This window comes from Micromesistius poutassou, assembly GCF_964030765.1.
Source record: "Micromesistius poutassou genome assembly, chromosome: 6".
Lineage (NCBI taxonomy): Eukaryota > Metazoa > Chordata > Actinopteri > Gadiformes > Gadidae > Micromesistius > Micromesistius poutassou.
In genome coordinates, this window is record NC_140276.1 from 13,402,679 (window position 1) to 13,412,678 (window position 10,000).

The 10,000-nt window shown below is 44.7% G+C and overlaps 1 protein-coding gene across 1 annotated transcript in view; it reads right to left on the reverse strand.

Moving 5' to 3' along the window:
* il1rapl2 (interleukin 1 receptor accessory protein-like 2) overlaps positions 1-10,000 on the reverse strand; it is a gene marked incomplete at both ends in the record, with an annotated part of 108,093 nt that overhangs the window by 44,110 nt on the left and 53,983 nt on the right. The window lies entirely within an intron of this gene.

Genomic DNA, 10,000 nt, shown 5'->3' on the forward strand with positions numbered 1-10,000 from the left:
AATGTGTTTTATGCAGCTTTTCTTTACATTCATTAAATTTTCAAAATGTTACTATATTTCTATATATACATCTGTATGTTATGTTATATTGTTATAGGTTGTTGGTATGTACATATTGTACATATTGTTCTGACATTCTCTTGTTATTATACGTAATATTTGTAATATTGTAATGCTTTGGCAACACTGTTTGTTTACCACAATAGTCATGCCAATAAAGCTTTTTTGAATTTGAATTTGAATTTGAGGGAGAGACAGAGAGAGAGAGAGAGAGATATAGAGAGAAAGAGGGATTGGGGGAGAGAAAGAGAGAGAGAGAGAGAGAGAGTTGTTGAGTGTAGCAAAATAGGAAGTCAACTCTTTCAAGTTGAACGTTAACGTCTGTGTCAGAGCCGGCGGCAGGATGGAGGTATTATCTTGCTATTGGCAACTTCCAAATAAAATCCACACGGAAAAAAAAACCTTAATCCACCTTTTATTGGCAACTCCCTGTATTTTGTTCAATCTAAATCTATGGCTTTAGAAGAAACACACTTTCACAAAAGGCCCATGCTTTCAAAGGGACACGATTTAGATTTCATCTACTTGAAATTACCAGAACCTTCCCGTAGAGATGTTAAATGATTGGGTTTGTTGCTGTGGAACCAGTGCCTGTCCCTGTGTGTCCCTGTGTGTGTGTGTGTCCAATCCCAACAAGACAGGAGAGATTATGCGTCATGATGTGACAAGAGAGACAAGGGGAATCTATTTGTACGTATTCTCTCTCTCTCTCTCTCTCTCTCTCTCTCTCTCTCTCTCTCTCTCTCTCTCTCTCTCTCTCTCTCTTCTCTCTCTCTCTCTCTCTCTCTCTCTCTCTCTCCTCTCTCTCTCTCTCTCTCTCTCTCTCTCTCTCTCGGGGAGGTAAAACATGAAAAAAACTCATGAAGCGTGGAGGTAATTACATTTCGCATTTGAATGACACACACATCAGGACAATGACAAAATCACCTTCACTGCATACCATCAGGAGGAGGAGTGTGCCTGTGTAAATGCATGCGTGTCTGTGTGTGTGCGTGCGTGCGTGTACATCTATAACTTGTCTCCGTTATCGTGATACGAGTACAAATGAAGTAAGGATGAGTGTACAAACAGCAGGACTAAAGCCACTGTGTAATTAGTGAGACTAAAATATGCTTTACAAATAGAGGAAATTCTCAGACTTCTGTTCCTCTCTGACCTTTCTGTGGCATCGTGTCTCTTCCAGGATGAATAGCAAAGCAGGGCCCGAGGCTTACTGCCTCACTGTGATACCAGACAACACAATGCATTACAGACAAAACTATTAGCATTTTGGGACAATGATAGTCAGCTATGCAAATATCGGTGCAAACGTATGTGTGTGTGTGTGTGTGTGTGTGTGTGTGTGTGTGTGTGTGTGTCTGTTTGCGCACTGGCAATAATTGAACAATAAATCACCTTGTGTTGTCAATTGCAAATGCTAACAGCTGGTATTTGATCACAGGAAGTGCTGCTACATTTTTATTGAACAGTGCTATATTAAAAATGGCCAACACATCTGCATGGGTGTTTGTGGTGTTTGTTTGTGTGTATGCATGTTTTCCCATGATGTGTTTGTGTGTGTGTGTGTGTGTGTGTGTGTGTATGTGTGTGTGTGCATGTTTGCCCATGATGTGTGTGTGTGTGTGTGTGTGTGTGTGTGTGTGTGTGTGTGAATTTGTTACTTCTTCTGTGTATGAAAACACTTGCAATGGCCGGACATACTTACAGGAGATCTGTAGTGTGTGTGTGTGTGTGTGTGTGTGTGTGTGTGTGTGTGTGTGTGTGTGTGTGTGTGTGTGTGCTTGAGTATGTGCGTGTGTGTGCGCTACGTTTGTATGTGTGTGTGTGTGTGTGTGTGCATTGTGTGCGATGTGTGTCTGCGTGTGCTTGTGCGTGTGTGCGTGTGTGCGTGTGTGTGTGTGTGTCTGTGTGTGTGATAGCAGCAGTGTGCTGAGCGGCCCCTGGACTCCAGAGGGGCCCCTGAGGTAGCTCATTAGGCACTGGGCCCTGACATACGGAGATCCCCCTCCTGACACGGGCAACATTACCAATGGAAAAAAAACAACAACTCTGCTCTTAGAAAGACGAGACCGAGAGAGATGAGACGAAAAACACATATATTTGAGAGATGGCGCCTTGCTCAGTCAAAAAAACACATTTGTTAAAATGCTGTGTGTGAGGGAAAGCAAGGGAAAGTAGGGCAGGGGGCCCCCGGGCTGCCAGCGGACAGCCGTTCGCCCACAGCACAGGTAGGGGGACTTCCAGGTGGACAAAGAGAAACGCTGGCCCATTATTTCAACTCAACCATCCAGGCTCGCGAATGAGTACAGCAATGGGCCAAACCCCTCTGTTTGACTGCCTCCGTGGAGCGGTGGCAGGACTTCTCCTCCCCCTCCCCCACAACCCTCTAGGATCCCAGGGCCGTGCCCTTGGAACCGCTACATGGCCACTAGTACCCGCGACCCCCCGAGGTAATACCCCCGTTCAGCCCCACGGACAGGAGCACCGGGGAAGCCATCTGATTGGCCGAGGGCTCATCTGATGAATGAGTGCAGGAAACCACTCTGACACGCCCGGAGCCACTTTGAGCTAACAACCGTCCCCTCCTGAAGTGACTGAGAGGGCCGGGCCACACATTGTTTGTCAGGGGGTAACCCTCGACCCCTCTTATCTGGCTCCCCCTTAGAAACAATAAGGAGGAGGAGGTGGGGGACGCGGCGCTGGCACGCCGGCTGAATATGGATCCACTGGCCGGGGGGGGGTGCAGGGGTTGTTCCTTGGTCTGGCGGGGGCGGTGGTTGTTGTTCCAATGTATTTTAAGAAATAAATGAAAGCAGGAGCACCGTCGATAAAAGGCACTCTGACTTTTTCCTGCAGATTGTTTGCTCGAATGAGTGAAAGCACGTTCTATTGACCACGATGTCCATTGTTGTTCCTTGTGTAGATCACTCTTTTGCTGACCGGGTAAAGGCTTTGGTAGACACTTGATGTCTGGCAAAAAACAGAATCTCCATTTATTTATGAGTCCGATTCCAATGCTCGAAGAAATTTAAGTGATTATTATTGTTAAAAATAAAAACATAAGACAAGGGATCAAGACATGCAAGACATGCAAGGTCTAAAAAGTGTGTGTGCTTTCCAGTGTGCTTTCCAGCCAGAACCCCCCCAAGGCCTCAGGTCCTTTAATTTTATTTACAATTAACAAAACAAAACACACCCACACACAAACACACAATACTTAAAGCGGCATCTAAGTGAAAACAAAGGAACTGGCTCCTAGCGCTGTGTGTCCTTTATATATGTGTTTAATCATCTCGGTTCAGGTTGTTCCTGAACTATGACAGCAGCGGCGTGGCAGACACACGTTTTAAATGAGGTTCAGTCTGCATGCAGCCACCTCTGGGGACTGGGTGGGAGATAACCACCATATTACGTCTCCAGAATTTAAATCACTGCAGAACGACGCGCGCACACCTCTTGTTTATCATGAGATCAACATGTATGCTTGCTTGTCACATAATCGCCTCACCTGGCTGCTTACATGACTCCAGTAATGATATTTTACTCTTAAAACAGAGTATTTCCTGTGCTTGAATTGAATTGTAATGTTCAAAAGATTGACAAAAAAAAACACGATTCCCGTTTGAATTGACTCGGTTAGGGGGTTTACAGCTCTGTGCTCAAACACACACGCACAAATACACACAAAACACAGAAGAGATAGGAATATCAAGCAGTACATTTACATAACACAGCGTTTAATTTCCTTGTAAAAAAGCCTCACTCCGATGATGTAGTACATGAATAATTTGCCCCAATTAATAACCTTAATTAAAAGTGTTGAAAACTGAATTTCGTTCAGGAACATAAATTCCTTTCAGAGTGTGGGAGCGACTGATTCGTTCAAAACGCCCGGAGGGGAGTTTTAAATCTGAATGAAGTCATTTTCGGTTTGGCCAAATTGAATTGAATTTCTGATTGAAGGGAAGGAAGTGCTTCCGTCTATTTAGTCTGAAAGACTGATTTGAGACGTCCACTCGCCCAGCACAGGACTCAACTCTCATCAGTCCAGTCCATCCAGATTTCTGCTGGCCTGCTGTGATAGTGAGACTGTCTCAAGCCTCAACGGAGAGCTCCGTAGCGGTCAAGACCCCTCCAGAGACAGAGCGCTGGCACCAATCAGAACACAGATAGGGCCGCTTCAACGCGAGCGAGAGGCTGGGATAAATTGGTTTCTATTGGTCCCCTGATGCTGGAGAAACCACTATGTCAGGAGCCGGGGCTATTCCAAACCACGGTAGACCGTTTAGAAACAGCTTAGATAGCTTACTGGCAGAATATTTCAGTGTCGACTGCCGGTAAGTGAAAGTCCATCTCGGTATTGGTGTGTGAGGGGGTTCTCACAATATGTGTGTGCACTTACATCTTGGCTCCGGGTGGTCCCAGAACCAAAAGGAATCACACAAAGGACCACCAAAGGGTTTATTTGTGAATCAAGATAACCATGAGGTGTAATGTTCGTCCCATGGGTCTCCGAATGGAAGAGAAGAAATAACAAACCAAATCAGGACCATAGTAACAGAGTGCAACAAGGAGCGCAACTTTGGTGCTCAACATGGCTGCCAGTGGAGAGGGAGAGTGAATGAACCCAGTGGCGTCTAGCCACGCAGCAGATACATATACTGACTAGATATCGCCTGAGCTGCACTGTTCAGTGGAACGTATGCGTCAATGACGTCCCCATCTTGCTGCGGGGGTAACCACCCACCTGAATGAATGAACGATCGATGGGACGGATGTCCTGTCCCAGTCAAAATCACACCAAATCGCCTTATTTGAAGACAATCTTCAAGCGGTCGGGTCAAACGTGTGTTCGTGGTAATGCCAGTAAAAATAAATTGAAAATATATATATATTTCTTTTTTCCATCATCACACATTTGTCAGAAATGTCAGAAACCAACCTGCTTGAAGAAACCTGCTTAAAAAAAGGCGATTTAGAGTGACTTTGACTGGGAATGGACGTTCATTCATTCCATTGACGTTCATTCATTCAGGTGGGTGGTTACCCCGCGGCAAGTCAGTATATATATATCTATGGCCACGCACAGCCATAGGGTGGTGACCATCATGTACAGCAGTGTCTAGCCTCACACAGCCATAGGGTGGCGGCCCACTGCAGCTCTTTAAAGTTCAACAGATATCCACTTTCTCAGTTTGTCTTCCACTGATCCTATTGGTGGATGTGGAATCCATACTTTCGACATTTCTCTGCTGTCCTAGATTGAAGGAACGGAAGAACAACTCATAGAGATGGCTGTGTCTCTGGTAAGAGATGTAGAGCTAAAATATAATTAGAAAAGGATGCGCGGAGGCAGATTCCACCGATTATGAGGATCCCATAATCTCCATTTGAGTTATGCGAACGTGCTTTTCCCACCACACACCCACGTTGTGGAGCGCCACAGTACTGCTGGGTCCTGATTACTCTGTTTTTCACGGACATAGGCTGGCCAGCCAATTGCCTGATCCAAAAATATGCTTAGCTTAGTTAGCCTATAGCTCTGAGCTTTAGATATGTCCTAATGGTATGTTTACATCTGTAAAACCCTACGGAAATGTGTCTGACGGACATAGGCTGGCCAGCCAATTGCCTGATCCAAAAATATGCTTAGCTTAGTTAGCCTATAGCTCTGAGCTTTAGATATGTCCTAATGGTATGTTTACATCTGTAAAACCCTACGGAAATGTGTCTGTTCACAGCGTTTTCTGTCAAATCAATACAAGTCTGGTCAAGCAACACTTCAACAAATCATGGTTATATCTGTCAATTAACATTGGTTTTACCCTTAGAGTAAATCTCATTTTTGCTCTATTCGTCTATATAAGCTACAGGAGTTAAACACTTGGCAAGTGAGACTTAAGTAAATAATAGACCAATTATGTTTGGAACTGTGTTATTTTAATGTGGTAAATAAAATATCTGTAACATTATATATATATATATATATATATATATATATATATATATATATATCCTTTTCAACAGGCAATTGGCTGGCCAGCCTAGGTCAGAGGACCAGAGCAGTCTGAACCTGCCTTGTTCAACCTGCTTGCTCTACAATCTACGACTCCCGTGAGGACTGTGATCAGCTCTCAAACAGCCCTGGGCAACACCAGGTGCATCGACCCTCAACCCCACCTGCAACCCAAACACACAGCCAAAGGAACTGGTGTAGTGGTCACCAACATGCTGCTGGTGTATAATATACCAGTGACCACAATAGACACGTCTTTACAGCATACTGGTACGTACAATAGACTGGTGTGTAAATACACTGGTGTTTACAGTATACTGGTATGTACAATAGACTAGTGTGTACATATACTGGTGTTTACAGTATACTGGTATAGTAAATAGTAAAATAGTGTGTGTAGAATATACTGGCACACACAAGGACTCTTTTGAAATATAGCATTTTTGTCTTTTTTTTCAATCTTCTCCTGATCCACGTGTGTGTCTGTTAACTGTCTGGCGCTCAGTCTCTCTCTCTCTCTCTCTCTCTCTCTCTCTCTCTCTCTCTCTCTCTCTCTCTCTCTCTCTCTCTCTCTCTCTCTCTCTCTCTCTCTCTCTCTCTCTCTCTCTCTCTCTCTCTCTCTCTCTCCAGAAGTCAACCGTCGCGGATCGATAGCTGCTGACAAGTGACACCGCACAAATGAGGAACATTGATTACACACTGGCAGACCTTCATGGAAACCTACTAACGCACAGAGTTATACACACACACACACACATACACATACACACACACACACACACACACACACACACACACACACACACACACAGTGAATTGTGATAGTTGTCAGCTGCTGGTACTCCTTTAGTGAGGGGAATGTCTTACTTTTTATAAATTCCTAATGGATAACATACAGACCTATTAGTGATGTAAGACACTGCATGGGGAGGGAGCGGGCTCCAATCTTCCCGCATGTGTACTTTCATCATGTTTGGAAAGGACATCAGACTCACAAACAACAAGTATTAATATATTTGATAAGATTATAAGGTTATGAAGATCTTACCTGATTATATACTGTGTTACTCGCTGCTGTCGTCCCTTATAATCGTCTAATCACCTGATTTTTGATAAGCATTTAAAACACGACTTGATTATAAACCAGACTTTTTTCAATAATCTCTGTGGGGAATTGTGTTCACTGCATTTAGGCCACAAAGCGTCCCTAAACCGAGGAGAAGAGGGCTGCCACACAGTGTGTGTCTAGTGTGTTATTGCCCTTGCACACACACACGCACACACACTCACCAACGTATCCTCATACAATGGTTTGTGATATTGTACGAAAAGTTAAGCAACATTTTTTCGTTGCACGCTGCTATCGCTGAAATCCAAACATGGCTAACTTTTTGTAAGATAGTGTACAAAGGTTGTATGGGGCCAGCCTGCACACACACAGAGAAAAGCAGACCTTATACAACGCAGAACTATTATACAACAGTATAGTTTGGAACAAAATGACAAAAGACTAAATTATAATCATTCATCGTCATTTTGTTGGTTGTCTTTTTATTTCCCCACAGCCGCAAAGTTCTTTTCTTGATCGTCTCTCCACTTCAGGACATATTTGCAAAGCATGTTGAGTATGTATTTCCAGAGCAGAACTCTGTGTGTATTTATACATTCATTATAGAATGCTTCGGTGCTTGCAGTCCCTCTGGTAAAGAAACATCAACAGCATGACGGCAAGGCCTTATTTAGTTGCTCCGGGACTAAACCTCGGGAAACAGTTTAGAATCAATGTTAACAAAGTGCTTTTGAATTCCCGGTTTGAAATAAGTGCGGAACTGAAGCAAACATGCTGAATTAAAGAGATGTGGGAGTTTGCTATAATATATTCTGTGAAGTGTTGGTAATGTGCTCTATGCTGCTGTATACCTCTCACCTCATTTTCTCTATTCTTTACTTTCCAGTCCAGCAAAGCTTATCCTAGCCTAGCCTAGCCTAGCATAGCATAACCATATCACGCCCTCAAGGTTTGAACTCTTGTTTAGTTCCCTCTTTGTCTAGACTAAAGCAAAAGAGAGACAACATAGAGTATAATGTAGAGAGAATGTGAGAAAAACTAAATAGTCCAAACTATGAAGGAAAGTGTGTGTCTGTTAGGGTGGGCATTTCATCCCCAAGTGATTTTTGTGTGTGAGAAGTCCCCCATACACTCAAAGACACACGCACACACACACAGACACACACACACACACACACAGATGTGGGTGAAGATGCATGAAAGTAAAGACATGTATACATACATACATACATACATACATCAATATTACAGACATACTTTGTTGTGTGTTCTGCAAAGGCTACAGAATAAATCTGCCAAAGTGATACACAAAGTACCAGACCAAAATTAAATTAAATTAAATTTATGTGGTCCTTAAAACTCACTATAGCTGTTTTTCCTTTTCCGTCAATAGACTAAAACTAAAGTCTTCCTAGCCTCAGAAAGGAGTGAGTTGCTACACCGACAGTGGGTTCATCACGGTATTGTCGATACCTTAATGCACGACCATTACCCAGCCTACATTTACTAGTATTCATCCTCCATCCCTATCCTCATACCTCAGTCTCGCAGAGTTCACAAGAGCTCTTCCTCTGCTGTTAATGAACCTGACTGCAGAAAGAAGACTAACACGGCATTTGGGCGGCATGTGGCTCAGGAGGTAGAGCGGGTTGGCTGGTAACCTGAAGGTTGCCAGTTCGATCCCCGGCTCCTCCTAATGTCGAGGTGTCCCTGAGCGAGACGCCTCACCCTAACTGCTCCCGACGACCCTTGATGGGTTGACACTGCCGTCAGTGTGTCAATGTGTGGATGAGTGTGTGGCAATATTGTAAAGTGCTTTGAGTGGCCACTGGTTAGAAAAACGCTGTATGAATGCAGTCCATTTATCATTTATTTAACACTTACTCTCAGGTCGCTTCCAAATACGGTGCCCTGTCCACATTGTGTGTGTTTGTGTTGAGTTCTCAGTCCCCCCCCTGCAGCAGTGTAACGATGGTGGTACAGACACCCTGTCCACAAGTCACTCAGGGTTAAACAAAGCCGCTCTCTCGGACGCCTCGCCAAGGAGTGTGATGAAGGAGCAAACACTTCCACGGCCCCACACCGAGCTCCACTCAGGTAACCACGGCAACGGGGGAACCCTTGGCCGGCGAGGATTCTGCAGCGTGGGAGGCGAATGGGAGCGCCACTTGCCTGCTGCGGGGGCCCCGGGAGACCGGTGGGGGTCCCGTGTGGGTAGTCACTGCTCTGTAAGCATTGGTGGGCTCAGTTAACAGTGTGTTAATGGGATGTTAATGATGTGGAAGGCTGTTAATCTGCGCTGCCTTTATTACTCCATCACCAGACAGGGATTCAGCCTCCCGGCAGGAAGGGGGGAGGGGGGGGGGGGGGGGGGGGGGAGATGCTACCCACCATGGAGCCACGAGGCTCCCTGACAGCCGACGTGGTTAAAGACCACTGAAGGGCTCGCTGACTGACAGGATGCTTTCAAACACTTTCAGTATGGTCGTCTTTCTACGTGTCTTTTTAGGTGGAGAGAGGGAAGGAGGGAGGTGGGGAGAGGGAGGTGGAAAGAGAGAGAGAGAGAGAGAGAGATAAAGGTGGATAATTTTTTTTTTCCTGCGCTAGAGAGAAGAAGAGAGAGAAATATTCCCCCGTACCCTCCCTACCCTGATATCCTGAAAATACACGAAGTTAACAGTAAATTAATGTGTAAGTTGTACAATGAATTTATCTGATTGAGTTTAACAATACATATTGTTTGTGGATGTTTGTGTTCGTGTGTGTGTGTGTGTGTGTGTGTGTGTGTGTGTGTGTGTGTGTGCATGTCTGTGTGTGTGCGCGTGTGTGTGTGTGCGAATGAGTGAGTGAGGGCT